Source organism: Sus scrofa, chromosome 1 (genome assembly GCF_000003025.6).
Source record: "Sus scrofa isolate TJ Tabasco breed Duroc chromosome 1, Sscrofa11.1, whole genome shotgun sequence".
Taxonomy (NCBI): domain Eukaryota; kingdom Metazoa; phylum Chordata; class Mammalia; order Artiodactyla; family Suidae; genus Sus; species Sus scrofa.
In genome coordinates this window covers 51,187,445-51,201,985 of record NC_010443.5, presented here as the reverse complement: position 1 = coordinate 51,201,985, position 14,541 = coordinate 51,187,445, and the positions used below count along the sequence as shown (strand labels likewise).

The following is a 14,541-nucleotide window of genomic DNA, read 5'->3' as shown; positions in this document are numbered from 1 at the left end:
AGTGTTCAGCTGAGCCCCCCAGGAATGTAAGAGGTGTGACAAGGTACAGGGGTGCTCTGCCTAGAAAAAGGGAGACAGGGTTCCATAAGGACCAGTCAAGAGCCTCAGCACCTGGGCAATAAAGGGAGGGGGCGGGGGTAAGGCACCCAGGCCTTCCCTGCTCAGGAAACTCACTTCTCTTCAGGGTAGAGGTTGTGTAGGGTTAAGGGCACAGGCTTCAGAATCAAAAAATCTGGGATAGAACCCTAGTTCTGTTACTGTGTTACAGTCTTCTCACTTGTAAATGGAAAAAAAATCAATGAACTCGCATGGTTTTAAAGATTCAATGGATAATGGCTTGTTTTGAGAGAGCACTTACTATGTACCACGTACTCCTTCCGGATTATATCCGTGCTTCCCAAACATCACTGTGCACACAACCATCTGGGCATCTTACTGAAATTCAGACGTGTCTGTCCACCTGAGCAGGGCTCCCAGGTGTCTGCCATGTCCTGGTCTACAGACCATGCTGTGCAGAGCAAGGGCTCACATCCCTGAATCCTCCTACCAACCTAGGAAGGAAGACTCTTACTACCTGTGCAAAACCCTCCATAGATGGTCTAAAAAAAAAAGCACAAATGCTGCCATAATATGAAATTTTTGAAAGTAAAGAGTTATGCTGGCTTGTGTATGGAAAGCCAAGGCCGGCAGCACTGGCCCAGAGCTTGTTAGTAACACAGAATTGCAGGCTCCACAGTGGACCCACCAACTCCATGCTTGCATTTTAACAAGATCCCAGGTGAGGCAGAGGAACAGTAAAGTTTGAAAAGCCCAGGATTATACAATGAGTTGCCTGTGTTTAATAGGTATGCCTATTGCTTCCAAGAAACTTTCTCTGTATCATGTTAAAATTTATATAGAATAAAGAAGTATAATTTTAAATTAAGGGGAAACAATGAAATAACTTCCCAATCTCACTTCCCCCACCCACACACATATATACACATACCCAGAAAAAAGTAGAAAACATCTTTTTTGTCAGAATGGCTGAGAAGCAGTCTTTTTCCTGAGGTGAGCAATCCTGACCAAAAAAAAAGCCTTTCAAAATAACTTCATTTCCTACAAGTTATCAAATGTATAGAAAGGAATTCCCATTATGGCTTGGGAGTAATGAACCCAAATAGTATCCATGAGTATGTGGGTTTGATCTCTGGCCAAACTCGGTGGGTTAGGGACCCGCTGTTGCCATGAGCTGTGTTGTAGTTTGCAGATGCGGCTCAGATCCTATGTTGCTGTGGCTGTGGTGTAGGCCAGCAGCTACAGCTCTGATTCAACCTCTAGCCTGGGACCTTCCATAGGCTGCACATGTAGCCCTAAGAAGACCAAAAAAAAAAAAAAAAAAAAAGTTTAGAAAGTTAATTTTAGAAATTCTCTTACTCAGAGTTGAGAATTACATGTGTCCCATCCCATATATCTACAAGACTGCTCTCTCTCTCTCTCTCTGGGAAAGTTTCCACAAAGAACCAAGGAAAACTAGGAAGCTCAGACTCTGTATTCAGGGGAGCTTATCTTGTCTAAGAGGTAATATAATCTGAGAGGAAGTGCTACAGAGGCAGAGGTAAAGGGACATAATCAAACATCAGTTGAAGAAAGGAGTCTTTGCCACGTAATTATGAGGTCTGGAAATTGCCAGAGGCAGTCATTTCTTAGCAAACTGGTAGTTGACTATGGCTGCCACACATGGTCCTGTGGCCTGGTTGAGCCTGACTAAGGTGGTCTGGGGAGCCCCTGCCCAAGGGTCTTCCTAGTGAAGGAGGAAGGGGATGGACATCCGAGACCAGGTGTGGAGCCCATGCTGTGAAGTCAATGGTTATTAGTGTCATCGTTATTCTCAACAGATGGGGCACAATAAATACATTTAGCCAGGAAGGGACTAAGATTCAAATAGGAATCCTTTGTGAGGAAAGCATCCTCCTAAATTGATTGCCATCTTCCTAAGGTTGCCTGCCTTACCTTACCCCGGAAATGCTCATGCCAAAAGCAAAGAGAGGCACACTGGACCTACCAACAAGCCAGGAGCCGGACACACACATGCCTTTCTGGCTTTTGGACCAAGATTCTTAGGCAGGACATAGGAAAAAGATTCTATCTTTTTGTGTATTTCACCTCTCTCCATTTTCCCCTCTGAAAAACCACTGGAAATCTGTGTGTTTGAATATATATTAATCCTGCATACTTATAATTAATACTCTTATCATGGTTACCGGCTACTTACTGTGAAAGTGCAATTTCTCTATGGAAAAGGAGAAAAGGGAAGTATTTCCAGGCCCACACTGCAACTCTAAGCGCTTTTAAAATTACCTGTCATTTCTAGTATTCGAATTGCCAATCCACTTATTTTCAATCTGGAATGTATATTAAACTTCCATCTTAATAAATAATAGAAATGGAACCATGGCAGATCCTGATTATACTTCACATTCATGCACAAAGCAGAGGGGGCAGAGGCCTGCAGGAAACCCAAAGAGGTGACCCCACTGAAGTCCCTGCTCTTCACCTCTGCCACAGAGTGAAAGCTACTTGTTTTTAAGAGAAAAATAAGTCTCTTGGGTCTCCCTTCAATGAAGGTAGGTCCAGATTAGGGAGAGGTGCACATGTGTGTGGACTCAGATCCTGCTCTGTGGGGGCCATGTGAGCCATGCCCAATGAAAGTCTCCATAAGGCCAGGGAAGAAGTGGTAGAGGGCCCTGGGCAGCCATGGAGGCTTTCTGGAGGAGAGTAGAACTGAGTTTCAGCCTTGAAGGATCAATGGGCTTTAAAAGATAGAGAGGAGGGAGGACCACCATCTACGTAAGGAAAAGCCACACTATAGTAGAGTCAGACCCAAGGACATGACAGGAAGAGTGTTTCTGACTCAGGTCTGGGTGCTCTCTGCTTAAAAAATCAGTACCCATAAATGTTGGTAAAAAAGAAAGTTGCTTTTAATCAGAATGCTGGCAATCTAGGGAGATGGTGGACTCAGTGTACCCCAAAACCACCTTTGAAGATTCTGCTCAGCCATAAAAGTTTCAAAGGGAAAAATGGACATAATCTTGGTTAATCTTTGAGATCAAGGATCAGACTCATCACCATCACCTAGTGTGCACAGGCTCATCGACTCCCCACGATCTTCCTCTAGACGTTATTTTGTTCACTCAGTTTGTTCACAAGATTACTGAAGGGGAAGCTAAGGAAGAGATCTGGTCATCTGTTAATTACTTACTCTTCATTTCTACTTCTTTGATCAATGGAAAGAACCAACAAGTTAGGCAAGGTATTGTGTGATCAAAAGATCTAGAAGGTGTGCTAGGGCCAGAAATGAGTAGAGCATGGGGTGCCTGGTTTAAGGTTAATGACAAAACGGGCCTCCTGCTGAGAGCTCTTTCCCGCCAAGAGTTCCTTACAAATCCCCACTTGTCAGACCATTATTCCATTTCTTTGGGATCATGGGCAAAGGTCTGTCTTCTGTAACTTCCTCTTGCTGACATAGGGCACTGCATTCTTTGAGTGTGTCGAAATGAGTGTTGAAATGAGTCTATAGCAGCTCTTTGCTGACAGTTGTTTTTGCCCACTTACATATACAGATAGAACAAGCTACAGTTATTTTGATGCCCACAAAGATATGGATTATTATGAGCAATAATGTTAATCTCATTCTCTCAATGCAGTTCTTAGAATTGTGCTAGCCGTAGATTCAGTACTTTTCTATAAACAAGAGGCAGGGGACATGGAGGGGACTTTTTACTTGGAGGTGGGTGCAGGGGGTGGGATGCTGCAGGATTCTGCTCAGTTCCAAGAGCCCAGACTCAGGAATGAGGCTGGGTTCCAATCCTGGCTTCCCTATCTACCAAATGATGCTCTGGGGAAGGTCACTCACTTGTGCGCCACTGGGTACCTCCTTGACAATTATGCAGATTCAATGACTTAGATTTGCAAAATGCTCCGATGAGTAGGCTAGAGGAGTCCTGGGATCAGATTTGAAAAGGTAAACTAGGGTTGGTTTGCTGAGGTTCTTGTATGACATGCCCTGGGCTTGTTCTTAAAAACAACAGGAAGCTGTTTAGGGCTTTGAATGGCATTAAAGTCAAAGTAACACAGACCATCTTTCCTGATGTGTGAGTGCAAGGATTTCCTCCTGGGTCCCTTCCTCTGAATCAACTCTTTTCACAGATCTTGGAAAACACTCATTTTTCTTACCATATCTTTTTATTCTAGTTTTCACTCCTTTTTTTCATTTGTGTAATTGTTTTGTTCAAATTTGTGAGGGTTTGCAACCACATCTGCATCCAATAATTATTAAGCTAAATTATAAGAAAGCCTGAAAATAACATAGACCACAGCAAAGGGCATTTTCCCCATCCTAACTGCTATTAAAAAGAATATCTGTTTAAGCAAACAAGCCTTAATGTATTTTATACCCATTATCAGCAAAATATTAGATTCATTGAGTTCATAATTTATAAATGTGAGAACAAAGTGCCCCAGGGGTATGTTCCAAATGAGGCTAGGTTTGGGAATACAGAATTAATCACCCTACCTAGTATTAAGCAGCAGATTTATTATATTTAATTAAGTAACTCAATGATCTCTCTAACTCTGATAAGTTGTCTTTTTACCAAGTATGGAAACACAGATTTTAGCAGTCAACTTCAAAAGTTGACTATCAATTTCCTTATAAATAATTTTTGCCCTGCTTGATCTAATTTTTTCTCAGTTGAATGCTGGTAGCCCATGTTGGACAGCCACAGCCAAGGGCAGTTCCTCAGGGGCTCTGCTCACCCCACCCATCAGCCGCTCTCCTACAGAAGCCCCCTGTGTCTGCCATGGGTGCCAGCTCAGCCCCACACTGGCTCAGGAGGAACCTGCAGGGTATTAGGCACCCCATGGGCAACCCTCACCCAGTAGGAGGTGGGATAAGCAAACGCTCCTCCCCTTCTTCCCCAGCAGACTGTTCTGACAAGCATTCTTCACACTGCCAAAGGGGCCGAGTGAAGTGCTAGCTCTGAGATGGATCCTCGCCTGGGCTCTTCTTTTCCTGTTTCACTTCAGAGCTCACTTCTGACATAAACTACCTGGACCCAAGCCTTTTTCTCACAGTCTGCTTTCAGGGATGCCTGAAAGCACAGGTCCAAGTACAAGGAAAAAAAGTGTATTTTGGCAAATAAATTGATGTTGAATATCCATAAAAATTCATAACTCTGGCCTATATCATAGAAGGGACACATTTTAATTTAGAAAATGAGCAATGCTATATAAATATTTCCAGCAGCAGTTTGACTTTGTTTCATTATTTTACTATTTTAAAGGCTGTTTGGCAAAGCTTTGATTATACAGCCATCATTGTATCTCTGCCACTGACATTTCCCCAGATCCTCCTTGTCAAGCCCGTATTAAATCCGAGAATGTGCTAAACTGGATGATCAGGCAACGAGTTGAATTTATACCAGACACAATGGCTGGTTTAGCTTTTGTCTTAAATTGGGATATATCAAAGATGACTTTTATGAATATTCTCTGATTACTGAGCGGTGCCTTATTATCTTACCAAACTGATGTTTTATACAGGAATGCCTTTATTAGTAAAGAGAGCATGTTCACAACAGCTTTGTGAGAAGCTTCATTATCACAGGTAGAAATAATGTGGGAGGCTAAGGAAGGAAGTTTAAGAAATGAAGACAAGGGTTTCATGTTAGAAAACCATCATTAGATGAGACTGCGTATAATCTTAAATATGCAAAACAAAAAGTGCCCAGCCCAAGACCTGCTGTATATGATGATTAGTAAATACTTGTTTCTTATGAGTGAATGAATGAATGAATAAGAAAGGGACACCATCAACACTTTCCTAACCTTCCTGGGGCATCAGGGGCCCCATAAAAAACCAGCTCCACTGCAGTCACTCCTCAGGGTTGCCTCAGAGATAGCTTGGCCAGTGCTGTGGTACTACAGCATCCTCAGAGTATGCACCAATGAGAAACAGCTGGCTGATGCCTGAAATGCCTTCAATGGGAAAAGGTCTTAATTCCAAATTACAGAGTAAATTCTTAGAAAGGAAATACCTAGTGGAGACTGCCATGGGCTGAAAGTCGTTGCTGTATTCTCCAGTTATATCATGAATATAAATGACAGATACAAAATTCTTTGCCATTTCACTGCTTTTGTGGGTACAAGATGTCAGCTGCCAGAGATCTAGCCCTGAACAGCCTCCACGAAGGACAGGGAGGTTACCAAACATGGGGGAGGAGACAGAGAACAGAGCTGCAACAGAAAGAAATTAGCCACTGGAAACTGCAAAGCTGCCTTCAAGAGCCAGCTCAGGGAAAAAGAATCAGCTCAGAGAGGAATTGCTACCAACCATGGCTCTGTTCGATGAGCTTATGAAGATTCTTCTGTTTTTTCCTAACTTAACATGGTCAACCTCATCATAAACAAGACTGTTTTTCTACAAGTGTCATTATCTAAATATGCCGGTCAGTTTCCAGCCAGGGAAAGAAAGTTTTCTGGTTATTTTGAACAGAGTGATAAATAACAAAAAACGTTTAAAAAAAATTGTGACAGTGAATTGGCTGCAAGGACTCAAGAGGCAAGATGGGCTGGAAGTGGTACCCAGGACTTAGCACTGTCACTAACAAGGACCCAGTGCTGCCACACTTGCACTGACGTTGGGGGCACAGAGCCCAAAGGCCCACTGGTTCTGCTAGAATTGCTGCTGTTTATACCAACCGCCCACCCTACACAGCACAGATGTCATTCTATAGTGACATATACACACTCTTAACTGCTGTCACTGTCTGTTGGTGGAGGCTCCAGAATGGAGGAAGGAATCATAGTTGGGCCAGGTGATTATAAAAGTTGATAATCAATTGAGATACATTAAAGAGGTCCATGTGGAAGAACAGCTGAAGGGTAACATCTTATATTTGAAATGAAAATATTGACCTCGTAAATTGTATGATCAGTGGTCACTGTATTTACAGCAAATATTAACTGCATATTTATTCTTGGGACTATGCTGTGGTAAAAGAATCTAATTCTTTGCTGATGCAACTAGGTTGGCTCTAGTTTCATCCTTAGTAATTTGACAGGCAGGAAGTTGGGAAGTAACCTCTTCCTAAGAAGAAGGAGTTAGTGAGTTTCCAGTTGTACTCAGCGTGGTTATATCACATAAGGCAGAATGATGACCCCATTATTGTCTTTATTTGGAAAATGACTATGTGTTAAGAAGTTGTGTGTGGGTGCCAAGTACACAAGGGGGTGAACTTGCTAATTTTAGGTGTCAGTTTGACTGGACCATACTGTTATCCAGATAGTTGGTTAAATATTATTTCTGTGTTTGTGAGGTGTTTCTGATGAGAGTAACATTTGAATCAGTGAACTGAGTAAAGCACATTGCCCTCCTTCGTGTGAGTGAGCCTCATTTAATGCTATGAAGGCCTAAATAGAAAAAAAGGCCAAGAGAATTCTTTTTTTCGGAGCTGAGACATTGGTCTTCTCCTGTCCTCAGACTTGGACTATAACTTACACATCACTTGGTCATCAAGGCTTCAAACATGACTGAAACCACACCATCAATGTTCCTGGGCCTCTAACCTTTCAACTGCTGATCTTTGACCTGTCAGCCTCTATAATCATGTGAGCCAATTCCTTAGAGAAATTATAAATATATATACTTAAGGACTAAGTATTTAACAACTAAAATGTTCAGTAGATGAATTGAAGAATGTCCCAAAGGAGAACCAAGTTAGTGAATTGCAAAATAAAATGGAAGAACTATCTCAAATCTCAAAGCAAAGATATTTAAATCATAAAGGAAGAGATAAACCATTTGGAAGATGAATACAGGAAATCTAAATACTTCCAGAGTGGAAAACAGGATTAGAACAGAAGGTGGTGAGACAAAGTGAAGACCAGCCCTACCATAAGTAACAGTCTTGGCAGAAAATGAATAGAAATAGACCTATGGCCTTTGGGAGCCTTAAAGAGGAGACTGAGTTAAATAGCTAAAGAGAAGATGTTGGAGTTCAGGGAACTCTGTCAAGATGATTAAAATTTTGAGGGATAAGCGCTCTCACTATGGTGCAGTGGGTTAATAATCCCACTGCACGGAGTTCCTATTGTGGCCCAGTGGTTAACGAATCCGACTAGGAACCATGAGGTTGCAGGTTCAATCCCTGGCCTTGCTCAGTGGGTTAGGGATCTGGCATTGCCGAGAGCTGTCATGTAGGTTGCAGAAGTGGTTCAGATCTTGCTTTGCTGTAGCTCTGGTATAGGCTGGCGGCTACAGCTCCAATTAGACCCCTAGTCTGGGAACCTCCATATGCTGCGAGTGCAGCCCTGGAAAAAGACAGAAAGACCAAGAAAATAAAAAATAAAAAAATAATAATAATCCCACTGTAGCAGCTTGGGTCACTGCAAAGGGGCAGGTTTGATCTCCAGCCCAGGCACGGTGGGTTAAAAAATCCAGCATTGCCACACTGTGGTATAGGTCACAGGTATGGCCAGGATTCACTTTCTGGCCCCAGGAATTCCATATTCTGCAGGTGGTGGCCATTAAAAATATATATATACATACATATATATTGAGGGCTAGGCCCTCAGAAAGCAAGTCTGTTCATTGGTGCACTCGACCCTTGCCAACACAGCATGAAATTCGGAAGCAAGAAAAGGGTCTTCCTTGTCCACTGACCTTGGGCAGAGAGTGTCAGCTTTCAGTCATGGCCTCTGGCAACACGCACATTGGAGAGCCTGCCCTGGAATTCAAGTGGTGTGGTGGACGGCTCCTTCAAGGAGGTGACGTTTTCAGACTACAAAATGAAGTACTTGGTCCTCTTTTTCTACCTGCTGAACTTCACCTTTGTGTTCCCCACAGAGATCACTGCTTTCAGAAATTATGCTGAGGAGTTCCATAAGCTGAGCTACAAGGTGCTGGGGGTCTCTGTCAACTCTCAGTTCACCCACCTGGCTTGGATCAACACCACCCTGCAGGAAAAAGGCTTGGCCCCATGAACTTCCCCCTGCTGGCCAGTGTAACCAGAAGCTTATCCCATGATTATGATGTGCTGAAGGAAGATGAGAGCATCACTTATGGAGGCCTCTTGATCATCAATGGCAAGAGTGTCCTTTGCCAGATCACCATCAAAGACTCGATTGTGAGGTGCTCCATAGATGAGGCTCTGTGGCTGGGCCAGACCTTTCAGTACACAGATGAACATAGGGAAGTCTGTCCTTCTGACCAGAAACCAGGCAGTGACACAATCAAGCCCAAAGTGGACAATAGCAAGGAATATCTTCCACAACATACTAACCTGGCAGCTGAGTGGCTAGCTTGGGCTTCTGGATCCCATCTGTACCCCTACCTAAGTACTCTGTGCTGACCCAGGAAAGGCCATACCTGTCCCTTCAGACTCTGTAGTTCATGACCCTAAAAAGGATCATATACCATGATCAAGTGGGATTTATCCAAAGAATACAAGGATTTTTCAGTATCCACAAATCAATCAGTGTGATACACCACATTAACAAACTGGAGAATAAAAAAACCTCTCTAGAAAGTGGGAGTAGAGGGAAAATACCTCAACATAACAAAGGCAATATATGAAAAAACCACAGCTAACATCATTCTCAATGGTGAAAATAATTTCCTCTAAGATCAGGAACAAAACAAGGATGTCCATTCTCACCACTTTTATTCAATACAGTTTTGAAAGTTCTAGCCATGGCAGTCAGAGAGGAAAAATAAATCAAAGGATCAAAAATGGAAAAGAAGAAGAAAAACTGTCACTGCAGATGACATGATACTGTATACACAGAATATCCTAATGATACCACCAGAAAACTACTAGAGCTCATTAATGAATTTGGTAAAGTTGCAGGATACAAAATTAATTTACAGAAATATGCTGCATTTCTACACACTAATAACAAAAGACCAGAAAGAGAAATTAAGGAAGCAATCCCATTTACCATCACATTAAAAAGAAAAAAAAAAATGCCTCAGAGCAAACCTACCTAAGAAGGCAAAAGACTTCTACTCTAAAAACTATAAGACATTGATGAAAGAAATCAAGGATGATACAAACAAATGGATAAATATACCATGTTCTTGGATTGGAAGAATCAATATTGTCAAAATGACTATACTACCCAAGGCAATCTACATATTCAGTGCAATCCCTATAAAATTACCAATGGCATTTTTCATAGGACTAGAACCAAACAAAAAATTTAAATTTGTATGGAACACAAAAGACCCTGAGTTGCCAAAGCAATATTGAGAAAGAAAGTGGAGCTGGGAGAATTAGGCTCCCTGATTTCAGACCATATTACAAAGTTGCTGTCATCAAAACCATAAGGCACTGGTATAAAACAGAAATATAGGTCGATAGAACAGGACAGAAATCCCAGAAATAAACCCACACACATATGGTCAAGTAGTCTACAACAAAGGAGGCAATTCATGTTGGATTCCTGAGGTGGTCATGGCCTTCCACCGCTAAAGCTTCCATGAACAGGCACTACCTGCACCCCCAGTCACCCCAGGGGTCACTGCTGAGGAGAGCCCTGCAACTGAGTGCCACTCATTGCCTTCACTTTCCTGGAAAGGCACATGCTCCACCATTTCTGCAGCCAAAGGCTCTGGGCACTGCCTTGAGGGTCACTGACACTACCCAGGGCCCTGCAAGCAGGAGCAGCCTACACTCCCACCTACCCATGGGTCCTCACCACTGCCAAGGACCTGGCAACCAGGCACCGACTACAGGCCCTGCCATACACCACATTACCAAAAGAAAAGTCAAGAACCACATGATCATCTTGATAGATGCAGAAAGAGCATTTGACAAAATCCAGCATCTGTTCATGATAAAAATTCTTACCAAAGTGGATATAAAGGGAACATATCTTAAGATAATAAAAGCCATGAATAACAAACCCACAGCCAATATAATACTCAACAGAGAAAAGCTAAAAGCCTTTCCACTAAAATCTGGAGCAAAACAAGAATGACCACTCTCACCACTTTTATTCAACATAGTACTGGAAGTCCTAGCTACAGCAATCAGACAAAACAAACAAATAAAAAGGCATCCAAATTGAAAGAAAAGAGGTAAAATTGTCACTATATGCAGATGACACAATACATAGTAGTATGGAAGAATCTATACTACCCAAAACAATCTACAGATTTAACGAGGTACCTACCAAATTACCCATATCATTTTTCACAGAACTCGAACAAATAATCCAAAAATGTATATGGAACCACAAAAGACCCAAAATTGCCAAAGCAATCCTGAGAAAAAAAAATCAAGCAGGAGGCATAACTCTCCCAAACTTCAGACAATACTACAAAGCTACAGTAATCAAGACAGTGTGGTACTGGCACAAAAACAGACATATGGACCAGTGGAACAGAATAGAGAACTCAGAAATAAACAAATACACGTATGGTCAATTAATCTTCGACAAAGGAGGCATATGTATACACATTCTTATGTGTATATGACTAGGTCACTTTTCTATACAGCAAGAAATTGGCACAACATTGTTAATCAACTATATGTTAATTAAAAATTGTTTAATTTAAAAAAAAATTAAAACATAAATTATGGTTAATAAAAAAAAAAGACCAGACTTTGGTTACCAAGGGGGAGGAGGTTATGGGAGCAAAGGATTGAGAGTTTGGGATTAACATATACACACTACTATATATAAAATAGATGAACAAGGAACTAGTTATACCACAGGGAACTATATTCAGTACCCTGTGATAAACCACAATCAAAAAGAATATGAAAAAATATGTATATAACTGAGTCACTTTGCTGTATAACAGAAATTAACACAATATTTTAAGTCAACTATACTCCAGTAAAATTTTAAAATAAATAAATGAATAAATAGAAATAAAAAAATATTGGGGGCATAGAATTGGATAAAGGTATGTCAAAGGCAGTCAGAAGACCCAAGAAAGGTCTGAGGGGTGTGTGTGTGTGTGTGTGTGTGTGTGTGTGTGTGTGTGTGTGTGCCTCTGGGCTTTTTTTTACTCACAAATGGGTTCAAATTACGTGCTTTCTAATGATGCCAGTGATAACAGTGGGTGGTTATATAAAAAGAAACCTGGAATCAAAGCCATGTGGGTTCTGATCCTACTTCTGTCAATAACCAACCCTTGGTCAGGTCACTTAATTCCATTAAATCTAAATTTATTTATGATACACAATCCCCAGTCTCTCCAAACAACTATTAGGTAAAGATGTAAGACTGGATCACTTGACCCCCCAAACCAGAATTATCAGAGGAGATTGCCAGATCCCAGATCCACACCTGAGAACTCAACTCTGCCAGATCTGGTGTGAACTCTATAGTATGAATTTTTTAAAAGCTCCTCTGATGACTCTAAAACAGAGCCAGTTTTGGAACCCACTGGTCTGTATAATCTCTATGATCCCCTCCAGCTTTAAAACCCCAGTGTTATCCCTGAGTCACCAAGGACAAAGGATAGAGATGCCCATCGGTTGAATTGGGTGTTTGAGTCCCATGAGCCACAAAAGTAGCAAGGCTGTTTGTTTTTCAAATAAACTACTTACCGGGCACTGTTAATTTTGTTTTATTATTTCGTTGTTGGGGAGAAAAAGGACATGGCATAAACCATCGAACTTTGCCTTTGTGTCAACAACGCACCTCCAAACCAAAATGATGATAAGAACTGAAGGGGACTGAACAGAGGTTGGGAGATAAGTCTATAACAAGAGCTAGAAAAAACTGATACCATTTCGAGACTAAATGAACGTCATAAGTGTAGAGAGAACAAATGTTTTCATTTAATATTAACTTCCCTTTTCTGAGAAGCCAGGGCAGGCTGTGCAATGGGCCAGCACAGGCAATGACACACACGAGTGGGAATCTGATTATACAGTATCAAAGAGGAAAATATCTCATTTATGACCGTCCTCAACCTTCAGTTCTATTAGTTACATTCACTAAGACTAAAGTTTTGCTGATCTCACAGCTCTTTTAGGGGCTCCTCAAAAGAACGAACACGAAGACTTAATTTTGCCCCAAATATATGTATTCTGACTTATCTAGAGTCGAAAATTCACTTTTTAGAGCTGAAAAATTTTGTGTTGTTTGTGACACCCTTAAAATATTTTGAAACCTTTATTTCATTAAAAACTTTTTCATATTGTATTTCCTTCCATAATGTCAATTACGCTATATTAATTCATTTTATCAAACCTCCTCAGGATATCCTGAGATGTTTATGGGCTCACCACTATGATGATTTGATTTTAATTTATAAAAGAATGTACTACTACCTTGTGATCCCCATTTTCCAGGAAACCCTCTCTCTTAAATTAGAAACCAAGTATGAATTTTAATCTTTTTGGTTTGTGATAAAAGTGTTTCAAAGACTTCTTTTTATAAACAATATCATTGTTTCATTGCTTTGATTTTACCTAACTTTATAAGATATCCAGAGAGACAAACTGTCTATGAAAACCAAATTAACAATAGGTACATGTGGTGCCTGGTCTTGTACAATGTAAAGAACATAATATATGTTTCACACTAAATAGCTTTTCTCACACTCATGCGCTCCTCAATAGCATTGTGACACACTGACTCATCCTCATCAAAAGATATGGAATGACAAACTGCTGAGGTCTGAGAACTCATCAAATACAATTTCTTCCTTATTTGGAAACCTATCTATTTTTCTACCTGAAATAAGTGTACTCAGCTTCTGCTTGAACTCCTGGGACAAGGAGAGAACAAATATCAATGTTGGAAACTTTGATTTTGAAACTTTGAAACAGTTTCTTAGGGGAAAAAATTATCATATAGAGATGTTTACACCTAATTTCATAGCTGTGACCTCTGAACAACAAAAAAAGACTACTCTCCTTCACCTAGAGCTCACAAAATGTTTGAAGATTGCTATGCCTACCAAGACACCTTGAGCTTACAGAAGCCTACACCTTACTGCTGTCCCTCCAGTAATACAATTTCCCTAGGTTCCCCTTCACTCAAGACTTCTGGCCCTACCATAATTCCAGGAATGTTTTGTCTATAGAGGAATAAATTAAATGTTTGCTATAGAAAAACAAAATACTGTGTTTTATCCTGTATAAGCACTTACCAGGCACCACATGTTCTTTTTATGAGCTTCGTAGTCCATGGATTACTGCTCGCAAGCAGTGAAAATGTCCTAGATGTCTTCACGTCCTCAGAAGCTAACAAATTACCAGTACATGATGAGTGTTCAATAAATGTTTGCCTTAATTAATGAAATGTAAGACACTGCAGTTGAATTTTTAGAAACACTGTCATCCTTAATTAATTGTATAATAAACACCTCTCTAGTCCATGATCTGCAGATGAAAGAAAGCCCAGCTGTTGACATAAAACAAAGGGGTCTTGTGGCTGCAATATGGAAGTTCTGTGCTATTATTTCCCCACTAATTTTTCTTTTGTACAAAAGCCAATGTTTTCCAGGATAACATTATTTTCACTACTTTTCAG

The 14,541-nt window shown here is 40.8% G+C and overlaps 1 pseudogene; it reads left to right on the top strand.

Annotated features, from left to right (window-relative positions):
- Positions 8,733-9,392, top strand: LOC100156834 (annotated as a pseudogene).